Source organism: Melanerpes formicivorus, unplaced genomic scaffold (assembly GCF_026170545.1).
Source record: "Melanerpes formicivorus ecotype bairdi unplaced genomic scaffold, bMelFor1.0.p_v2 SCAF_179, whole genome shotgun sequence".
NCBI classification, from domain to species: Eukaryota; Metazoa; Chordata; class Aves; order Piciformes; family Picidae; genus Melanerpes; species Melanerpes formicivorus.
In genome coordinates, this window is record NW_027142531.1 from 66,069 (window position 1) to 77,403 (window position 11,335).

Here is an 11,335-nt window from a genome sequence, read left to right on the forward strand (position 1 = left end):
CACGGGTAGGGCGGCGCCATCTTGGGAAGGGCAGGCGCTGTCACGGGGAGGACGGTGCCGTCTTGGTGCCCTCACTTCCGTCTACATGCCCCCAGCCCTCCTTTCTCACCCTCTAAGGCCCTTGAGGTGCTCGCAGCTCGCCTTGAGATGCCGGGGGAGATGTGGCTGGGGGACCCTGGGACTGCAGGACACCCAATACCGGGGTGAGACCACCCCAATCCTGCGGGACCCCAAACCCTGGAACCCCCCCCGAGACCTCTAACACAACACCACCACTCCCCGCCCCCTCAGCTGCTTCAGGACCCTCCAGAGACCCCCCCGGAGACCCTCCAGAGGCCGCCAGACACCTCTCGATGCCCACAAAGCCCCTCTAGACGCCCCAGAATACCTCTCTGCGCCTCCCTGCAGAGGCCACTCACACCCTTGGCAGCAGGCGACAGCAAGCAGTACCTGGCCGTGCCCACAAGGTGGGAGCAGTGAGCAGAAGAGCCAGGGGCGCTAGGGACACCGAGACTCCAGCAGTGCCACACAGCAACCCACACGCTGTGGGGACCTGACACAGAGACCCCGAAACCACACTGAGGCACAGACCCCCCCACTCCTCCCTGACCCTCCAGACATGACCCAGGAGCCCCTCCAGAGGTCCCCAGACACCTCTAGATGCTCCCAGAACCCTTCACATGCCCCCAAATTCCCCTTTCATACCCCCAAGCCCACTTCAGATGACAGCAGACCCTCCTTAACAGGCCCCCAGCGCTCAGCAGGTCCGGTGCTGCTGTGCCTCGGGAGCAGATCAGCTGGTCTCCCTGCAGAGCTTTTTCCAGTCAATGAAAAAACAGCACACCACACACACACACGAAAGACAATCCACTGTTTTAATTGAGAGACAGTTGCTATTTCTGCTTCAAACCACACCCCACACCCCCCCGTGGCTCTGCTCAGGATGTGCTTTTCTCCTCTAGAAGCCTTTCTACAGAACAGAGGGGGGTCACGTCAAGGCCTTTCTGCACACAAATCACTGCCCTTCTGCAATCTCTCAATAAGCAGCACCGCTGTTCCTCTGCTGGAACACCTCACACTCACTCTTACACTTTCCCGGGGCTTTCCCTCCCCTCCAAGAACGTCCTGGCATTTCAAACATTTGGCATTTCAGGTCTGCAAGCAGCCTTTGTGGGAGGCTGCCCGCACCCCTCCCTCACTGCTCCTCTGCTGTATCCTCGCCCACCCCGCTGTGGCATCACAGAAGGAAAGACAGCCGAGCGGCTACGCTCCTGTTCTTTTTATCACCCCGAGCCGGGGACAGCCTTCTGGGCAAGGTTTGCAGCTTCAGCACACAGCTGAGCTTTGCTCTCACCCATTAAACCCTTTGGTGGTTTCAGCTTCCCGAGGATGTGTCGGCACAAGTCCTTGTCGGGGCACCGCAAACAGGGAGAGACAAAGCTCCGAGATCCAGGAAGAGGACGGCTGAGCAGACACCCCTAAAGAGAGAAACTTCATCAGCTGAACCTCACACTTCTCCCAGCTTTGCAACAGCAAAGAACTTTGTGAACAACACAGTGGTGCTCCTAAGGAGGTCACCAGCTTGCAAGTTACAGGAGAAATAAAAACCTTTTTATTACAGAAGCACTGGCAAAAATTTACGGACAGGAACAGCAGACGAGCAAATTCTGCGATTGAGCTAACGATAGACATCAGGCCTAGGATCTGGCTACCCTGACAAAGGATGCCAACAGGACAGAGTGAGGCCTCAGCAGCACTCCCAAAAAGCCCCACAGAGAGCCACAGGCTCTGGCCCGTGCCCCACCTACGGGCCGGCCCTCCTGGCAGCAGCGCAACACCACCTCTTCAGGAGCCCAGGGACTGACCTCAGCCCCCTAAGGGCCAGGCAAGGTTGGTTCCTGTTAGCTGCCTAAAGCAGCCTCCCCAGCCCTGCTTACAGGGACCTTGGGCTGCTGCTGGGGACAGAAGGGGGATGGAGGGCTCCACAACTCGTCACACAGACCCCGAGCACAGGGCTGTTAAGCTGACAGGGTGCCAAGGGAACAGGCTGCCATGAAGGCACAGACCCAGGCCCTGAACTACAGGGTGGGTCACCTTGCCGCAGCAACACGACCCAGCGGCTTCGCTGCGTCCGACGAATAAAAGGAGGAAGTTCCACAGGAACAGAAGGGAAAACCTTTTCACTGTGTGTGCCAGAGCCCTGGAGCAGGCTGCCCAGAGAGTTAGTGGAGTCTCTGGAGACATTCAAAACCCGCCCCAGGTGATCCTGCACTGGCACAGGGGTTGGACCGGATGCTATTTTGGGGTCCCTTCCAACCCCTAACACTCAGTGATTCTGTGATTAGCTATGCTGGTGACAGAGTCTCACTGAGTGCTCTTTAAAATGTTTTTCTTTTCTTTCAGCCTAGGAGTTTCATATTTAAATAGACCTTCTGCTCTGTCTTCCCCCTTCCTTCTTCCATCTTGCGTCTAAACACTAGGAGAGCTTGATGAGCTGTATCCTGGGCGTCCCAACGTAACACATCTCAACTGCATACATGGATTTTGTAATCTTTTGCCCCATTGCTCGCACAGGGTGGATTAAGTTCATTACTTAGAGCTCGTCAGGACAGCTGTTGAAGTGTCCTGTGCAATGCAGGAGGAGTTGAATCCCATAGGAAACCACATTACTGTGCTTTGTCAGCCTGGTTATGGTCAGAAACCTCCTTCATTTTTTTTTCTCTTGAACAGATATATCACATGAGTCCCCAGAATTAATTTGCCTCTTCTCATAATTATTTCTTTAAAACTGTCTTAGAAGTGTCTCTGTCCTTCCCTCTCTCTAGATACTGGCCTCCTGAGCCCACGGCAGACTTGCACAGAGCTACTGCGAGCACCACTCTGCACGGCCTCTGGGGGGCTTTTAAGCACAGGCACCCCAGGAGAATCCAAACCTAACCTTGCAGCTGGCCTTAGAGCTCCTCTTTGGAAAACTGTCGCTGCCAGGGCCCACAAACCAACGTCCTCTGTCGGCAAACCGGATGTAAGGGCTGAAAAGTGTCAACGGAAACCGTAATCGGATGGCCCAGGAAGATCCTGCCGGTCTGAACACACCAGACCTGGAATGCACAAAGAAACTCTGTTAACAACTGCCTGTGTGTCTGCTCATAGCTTGAGGAGTAACAGAGCAGAACCAATTCCCAAAAGGTTTTCACTGCGTTCCCAGGGCAAGTAGAGGCTTGCTCTGGCTGTAGTTAATACCTAGAAATTCCTATCAAAATCTTTGCAGCACAACAAGAAAAAAACCAAACCAACCAAACCACAAACTGCTTTATATTATTAAGTAGGAACTCGAAAGCTTACAGGAACTGTGGGGATTTTTTTATGACAAATTATTCCTTTTCTTTTTTTCAGTGAGCAATTGGGTTTCCAACAGCTCCACATTCTGACACCAAAGCACCCCGCTCCGTGTCAGGGCTTGTGGCTGAGGCCGAATACAAATCTGCAACTGGTCCTCAGGCAAAGCAGTTAAGCTCCCTGAAAAAAAAGGAAAGAAAGCAAGAGTGAGTCAACCATAAAAACAAGACCTAACCAAACCCCCAAAGCCATTTTGTCAGGAAGTCGCCTCCACTATCACCCGCCACATGCTGAAATTCCCTTCCCCTGGGGCTCCTGCTTGGCCCACAGCTGGGGAACATAAAGCAAGGCACAGCCCTGTGGGTACCTGCTGCCCTGGAGCCACCAAAACCGGAGCACCCAGTCACTACCAATCCCACAGCAGACCCAAGATACAACAGGGACTCCATAGAGACTCCAAAACCTCACTGAGAACCCCCCAACTCCTTCAGGACCCCCACAGATTCTCCAACTTAGATGCCCACAAAACCCCTTTGGTTGCACCCAAACCCCCCATCTGAAACACCCAGCTCCACTTTAGGTACCCCCAGATGCTTCCAATGTCCCCAGACCCGCTGGTGGACCAGCCCAGAACCCCCTGACACTATCCCAGACCCTTTCAGGGGGCTCCACACCCCTTCTAGATGCCCACAAAACCCCTTCACACGCCAAAAGAAACCTTTACCTGCCTCCAAACCCCACGTGGGGGCCACTTAGCAGCGGGTGGCAGCAACCAAGTCTGTTGCTCTCACCAATTAAACCCTTTGGTGCTCTCAGCTCTCTGACCCTGTGTCAGTGCAAGTCCTTGTCGGCCGGCACCTTCGTCCTGATCCAGGCGGAGAGAGAACTGCCAGGAACACAGCTTCGCCGCTCCGCTTGCGGCACGCCTGCTGCCGAGGGCAGCCTCGTCCGCAGCCTGCCCGAGAGGAACACGGCCCCCGGGGCCGGGGGACACACAAAAGCCTTCCACAAAGGAAACAAGGGAAGTCTCTTGGCCACTCTTCACGTGCCGAGTGCGATTGTCATGCGGAACACACCGCGGCATCTGGAACGAGTTTAAGTCCAGGTCTGTGGCAGCACAGAGGTTCCTGGAATATCCCGGTACATCGATCCACAGGAGGTTGTCTTTCGGTCCCCAGTCTGATGCTTGGCAGCACAGCCATCACACCATTTCTCTCGAGTGCTTTGAACTGACAATTCATGCAGGAGAATAAAACCAAACAGGAGTAAGCAGCTTGGAAAAGAACTTTGATCATCACCAGGCCCAACAAGAGGACACAGTCTCAGGCTGCACCAGGGGAGGTTTAGGCTAGAGGTTAGGAAGAGGTTCTGCACAGAGAGAGTGATGGCCCATTGGAATGGGCTGCCCAGGGTGGTGGTGGAGTCACCATCTTTGGAGGTGTTCAGGAGGAGACTGGATAGGGTGCCTGGTTGCTTGGTTTAGTTGATTAGGTGGTGTTGGATGATAGGTTGGACACGATGATCTTGAAGGTCTCTTCCAACTCGGTCTGGTCTATTCTATTCTATTCCGTTCCATTCCATTCCAACACCATCTAATCAACTAAACCACGGCACTGAGTGCCTCATCCAGTCTCTTTCTAAACACTTCCAGTGATGGTGACTCCCTGGGCACCACCTCCCTGAGCAGCACATTCCAAAGGCCAATCTCTCTTTCAACCTGCTCTATTCTATTCTATGAAGACCTTCTTCCTAACATCCAGCCTAAACCTCCCCTGGCACAGCTTGAGACTGTGTCCTCTTGTTCTGGTGCTGCTTGCCTGGGAGAAGAGACCAACCCCCACCCGGCTACAACCAGAACTGAGGGGACTGCAATCCTTGCAGCTTCAACTTTCCTTCTCTGCTACTTCTTTTTTCAGATGGATTGTTTTTCAAAGGGACTGCTGGACAGCAGAACAGGATGGATGGCTGGGCCCCAAGAGCGGTGGGGAACAGAGTTAAACCCAGCCGGTGGCCGGCCGGGCACGAGTGGTGTTCCACTTGATGAGCTTGATCCTTGGCGTCCCAACGTAACACATCTCAACTGCATACATGGATTTTGTAATCTTTTGCCCCATTGCTCGCACAGGGTGGATTAAGTTCATTACTTAGAGCTTGTCAGGACAGCTGTTGAAGTGTCCTGTGCAATGCAGGAGGAGTTGAATCCCATAGGAAACCACATTACTGTGCTTTGTCAGCCTGGTTATGGTCAGAAACCTCCTTCATTTTTTTTTCTCTTGAACAGATATATCACATGAGTCCCCAGAATTAATTTGCCTCTTCTCATAATTATTTCTTTAAAACTGTCTTAGAAGTGTCTCTGTCCTTCCCTCTCTCTAGATACTGGCCTCCTGAGCCCACGGCAGACTTGCACAGAGCTACTGCGAGCACCACTCTGCACGGCCTCTGGGGGGCTTTTAAGCACAGGCACCCCAGGAGAATCCAAACCTAACCTTGCAGCTGGCCTTAGAGCTCCTCTTTGGAAAACTGTCGCTGCCAGGGCCCACAAACCCAACATCCTCTGTCAGCAACCTGGATGTAAGAGCTGAAAAGTGTCAACAGAAATTGTACTTGGACACCTCAGGAAGATCCTTCAATGAAAGAGCTGGCTCCTCCTGAAGGGCAAGTATGAATGGAGCTCTCAAAGTACCACACTTCAGAGCCTCCTGCTTGCTAGCACTAAGACAATTGTTCATGTAGAACGACTGGCCACTCACTTCAGTCTTTGCAGCTTCAGCTTTCCTTCTCTGCTACTTCTTTTTTCAGAAGAGGAAGCTGAGGGAATTATGGCGTGGTCTGGCTTCAGCTCTCAACTACCTCCATGCTGGACAAGGACAGCTTGTACTCACAGAAAGCACTTGGGGGTTTGTGTGCGAAGTTCCTGTAGAGCTCAGGTCTCTGAGACTTCTGAACAGCTGTGCTTAGCCCAAAATCAGACAGTTTCACATCACCCTGGGAAAAAAAAAAATCCAAGAATTCAGAAAGATTGTGCTTGAGCAAAAGAAAAGGTTTAACCGCTCCACAGCCTCCTGAGCCCATGGCAGACTTGCAGAGCTACTGTGAGCACCACTCTGCATGGCCTCTGGGGGGGTTTCAAGCACAGGCACTCCAGGAGACTCCAGGCACTCCATAGAGACTCCAAAACCTCACTGAGAACCCCCCAACTCCTTCAGGACCCCCACAGATTCCCCAACTTAGATGCCCACAAAACCCCTTTGGATGCACCCAAACCCCCCATCTGATACGCCCAGCTCCGGTTTAGGTACCCCCAGACGCTTCTAATGTCCCCAGACCCGCTGGTAGACCAGCCCAGAACCCCCTGACACTATCCCAGACCCTTTCAGGGGGCTCCACACCCCTTCTAGATGCCCACAAAACCCCTTCACATGCCAAAAGAAACCTTTACCTGCCTCCAAACCCCATTTGGGGGCCACTCAGACCCCGTAGCAGCGGGTGGCAGCAACCAAGTCTGTTGCTCTCACCAATTAAACCTGGATGTTAGGAAGAAGGTCTTCATAGAATAGAATAGAGCAGGATGAAAGAGAGATTGGCCTTTGGAATGTGCTGCCCAGGGAGGTGGTGGAGTCACCATCACTGGAAGTGTTTAGAAAGAGACTGGATGAGGCACTCAGTGCCGTGGTTTAGTTGATTAGATGGTGATGGAATGGAATGGACCGGACCAGGTTGGAAGAGACCTTCAAGATCATCGTGTCCAACCTATCATCCAACACCACCTAATCAACTAAACCATGCAACCAAGCACCCTATCCAGTCTCCTCCTGAACACCTCCAAAGATGGTGACTCCACCACCTCCCTGGGCAGCCCATTCCAATGGGCAATCACTCTCTCTGTGCAGAACCTCTTCCTAACCTCTAGCCTAAACCTCCCCTGCCACAGCTTGAGACTGTGTCCTCTTGTTCTGGTGCTGCTTGCCTGGAAGAAGAGACCAACCCCCACCTGGCTACAACCTCCCTTCAGGGAGTTGCAGAGAGCAAGAAGGTCTCCCCTGAGCCTCCTCTTCTCCAGGCTAAGCAACCCCAGCTCCCTCAGCCTCTCCTCACAGGCCTGTGCTCCAAACCCCTCCCCAGCTTTGTTGCCCTTCTCCGGACTCCTTCCAGCAACTCAACGTCTTGCTTAAACGGAGGGGCCCAGAACTGGACACGGGACTCAAGGTGTGCCCTAACCAGTGCCAAGTGCAGGGGCAGAATGACCTCCCTGCTCCTGCTGGCCACACTGTTCCTGATATTGGCCAGGTTGCCAGTGGCCTTCTTGGCCACCCGTGCACGCTGCTGGTCACGACCAGAAGACAGGGATCAGAAGAGTCTTTGGCCAAGCTGTAAACCACTTCCTAACATCCAGCCTAAACCTCCCCTGGCACAGCTTGAGACTGTGTCCTCTTGTTCTGGTGCTGCTTGCCTGGGAGAAGAGACCAACCCCCACCTGGCTACAACCAGAACTGAGGGGACTGCAATCCTTGCAGCTTCAACTTTCCTTCTCTGCTACTTCTTTTTTCAGATGGATTGTTTTTCAAAGGGACTGCTGGACAGCAGAACAGGATGGATGGCTGGGCCCCAAGAGCGGTGGGGAACAGAGTTAAACCCAGCCGGTGGCCGGCCGGGCACGAGTGGTGTTCCCCAGGACACCCCTTGTGAGAGAGTGAGTCCAGAGAAGGGCCACAAAGCTGGTGAGGGGTCTGGATAACAAGCCTTAGGAGGAGTGGCTGAAGGAACTGGGACTGTTTAATCTGCAGAAGAGGAAGCTGAGGGAATTATGGCGTGGTCTGGCTTCAGCTCTCAACTAGTTCCACGTTGAGCAAGGACAGCTTGTACTCACAGAAGGCACTGGCTGCTTGGGTTCAAGGTTCCTGCAGAGCTCAGGCTATCTCTCTTCATTAGTGAGGTCGTCCTGTCACCTAGGCAGAGAGAAGAAAATGCAGCTATGAAATTAGACCACTGGAATCGTGAGACTCGTTCTGTGTGCGACTCCAGGAGAATCCAAACCTAACCTTGGAGCTGCCCTGAAGAGCTCCTCTTTGGAAAACTCTCGCTGCCGGGCCCCACAAACCCCACACCCTCTGTCAGCAAACCGGATGTACGAGCTGAAGAGTGTCGACAGAAACTGTACGTGGACAGCTCAGGAAGATCCTGCCAGTCCCAGCACACCAGACCTGGAATGATCAAAGAAAGTCCGTTAACAACTGTCTGTGTGTCTGCTCATAGCTTGAGGAGAACCCCCCAACTCCTTCAGGACCCCCCCAGACTCCCCAACTTAGATGCCCACAAAACCCCTTTGGATGCACCCAAACCCCCCATCTGATACGCCCAGATCCGTTTTAGGTACCCCCAGACGCTTCTAATGTCCCCAGACCCGCTGGTAGACCAGCCCAGAACCCCCTGACACTATCCCAGACCCTTTCAGGGGGCTCCACACCCCTTCTAGATGCCCACAAAACCCCTTCACATGCCAAAAGAAACCTTTACCTGCCTCCAAACCCCATTAGGGGGCCACTCAGACCCCTTAGCAGCGGGTGGCAGCAACCAAGTCTGTTGCTCTCACCAATTAAACCTGGATGTTAGGAAGAAGGTCTTCATAGAATAGAATAGAGCAGGTTGAAAGAGAGATTGGCCTTTGGAATGTGCTGCCCAGGGAGGTGGTGGAGTCACCATCACTGGAAGTGTTTAGAAAGAGACTGGATGAGGCACTCAGTGCCGTGGTTTAGTTGATTAGATGGTGATGGAATGGAATGGACCGGACCAGGTTGGAAGAGACCTTCAAGATCATCGTGTCCAACCTATCATCCAACACCACCTAATCAACTAAACCATGCAACCAAGCACCCTATCCAGTCTCCTCATGAACACCTCCAAAGATGGTGACTCCACCACCTCCCTGGGCAGCCCATTCCAATGGGCAATCACTCTCTCTGTGCAGAACCTCTTCCTAACCTCTAGCCTAAACCTCCCCTGCCACAGCTTGAGACTGTGTCCTCTTGTTCTGGTGCTGCTTGCCTGGAAGAAGAGACCAACCCCCACCTGGCTACAACCTCCCTTCAGGGAGTTGCAGAGAGCAAGAAGGTCTCCCCTGAGCCTCCTCTTCTCCAGGCTAAGCAACCCCAGCTCCCTCAGCCTCTCCTCACAGGCCTGTGCTCCAAACCCCTCCCCAGCTTTGTTGCCCTTCTCCGGACTCCTTCCAGCAACTCAACGTCTTGCTTAAACGGAGGGGCCCAGAACTGGACACGGGACTCAAGGTGTGCCCTAACCAGTGCCAAGTGCAGGGGCAGAATGACCTCCCTGCTCCTGCTGGCCACACTGTTCCTGATATTGGCCAGGTTGCCAGTGGCCTTCTTGGCCACCCGTGCACGCTGCTGGTCACGACCAGAAGACAGGGATCAGAAGAGTCTTCGGCCAAGCTGTAAACCTCTTCCTAACATTCAGCCTAAACCTCCCCTGGCACAGCTTGAGACTGTGTCCTCTTGTTCTGGTGCTGCTTGCCTGGGAGAAGAGACCAACCCCCACCTGGCTACAACCAGAACTGAGGGGACTGCAATCCTTGCAGCTTCAACTTTCCTTCTCTGCTACTTCTTTTTTCAGATGGATTGTTTTTCAAAGGGACTGCTGGACAGCAGAACAGGATGGATGGCTGGGCCCCAAGAGCGGTGGGGAACAGAGTTAAACCCAGCCGGTGGCCGGCCGGGCACAAGTGGTGTTCCCCAGGACACCCCTTGTGAGAGAGTGAGTCCAGAGAAGGGCCACAAAGCTGGTGAGGGGTCTGGATAACAAGCCTTAGGAGGAGTGGCTGAAGGAACTGGGACTGTTTAATCTGCAGAAGAGGAAGCTGAGGGAATTATGGCGTGGTCTGGCTTCAGCTCTCAACTAGTTCCACGTTGAGCAAGGACAGCTAGTACTCACAGAAGGCACTGGCTGCTTGGGTTCAAGGTTCCTGCAGAGCTCAGGCTATCTCTCTTCATTAGTGAGGTCGTCCTGTCACCTAGGCAGAGAGAAGAAAATGCAGCTATGAAATGAGACCACTGGAATCGTGAGACTCGTTCTGTGTGAGACTCCAGGAGAATCCAAACCTAACCTTGGAGCTGCCCTGAAGAGCTCCTCATAGCTTGAGGAGTACCAGAGCAGGAACAATTCCCAAAAGGTTTTCACTGCATTCCTAGGGCACTTGAAGGATTGCCCTGGCTGTAGTTAATACCTAGAAATTCCTATCAAAATCTTTGCAGCACAGCAAGGAAATTGAGGGATGGGAAGGCAATATGTACTTACACGTTAGGCAAGAATTGGCTTTGCAAACTAATCTCTCTAACTGTTGGATATGCACTGAACTTCCTCGAGGCCAAATGAGGACCCCTTTATTTGGGGAAGCCTCAATGAATTGGACTTGGGGGGCATCAGACTGGGTGACTACATCTGAGAGTACCTTCCACAAGTGTCAGCATGGGAAAGATAGCTCAGAAAGCCTGGGTCCAAAGTTTGCCTGAAGAAAATATAGTATAGGAATATACTGTTGGCTGTGAGAAAGGGGGGAACTGATGAACAGAAAAGTCTCATTAACAGAACCACAGAGTTGATAAGAATTTTCCGCTTGTTAGCTGAAATGCTGGGACGCAGGGAGGGGGAGAGGGGCTGGCAGACAGCCTTTGGATAGAGAAGGAATAACAGGATTTGTCAGTGATTCACTTCTGTTAGTCTTGGACAAGATGCTCTTTTGGATAAGACAAAGGACACCTGCATGATATGTGTACTTCTGCTCTTTTAGAGAGATAAGCTTTGTATAGATAGGCAGCATCTGGACCTCTGTCATTATAGACAGATAACTTTTTGTATAAAAGTTTGCCCAAACCTCTCTGAAGACACACAGCTCTTTTGAAATGATCCTACCTGTGTCAGGCGCCAGAATAGAAGCACGATACAAGAGACTTACTGAGTCTCTTGTGTGTCTTTCTCTAAGTCATTA

The 11,335-nt window shown here is 52.7% G+C and overlaps 1 long non-coding RNA gene across 1 annotated transcript; it reads right to left on the reverse strand.

Annotated features, from left to right (window-relative positions):
* Positions 1–879: 879 nt before the first annotated feature.
* On the reverse strand, positions 880–10,411 carry LOC137457435 (uncharacterized). The gene is made up of 7 exons (XR_010991250.1): positions 10,282–10,411; positions 8,379–8,540; positions 8,207–8,285; positions 4,061–4,565; positions 3,343–3,512; positions 2,939–3,098; positions 880–1,478 (listed from the first exon to the last, which is right to left on the reverse strand). It is a non-coding gene; the product is annotated as an uncharacterized lncRNA (long non-coding RNA).
* Positions 10,412–11,335: the final 924 nt, after the last annotated feature.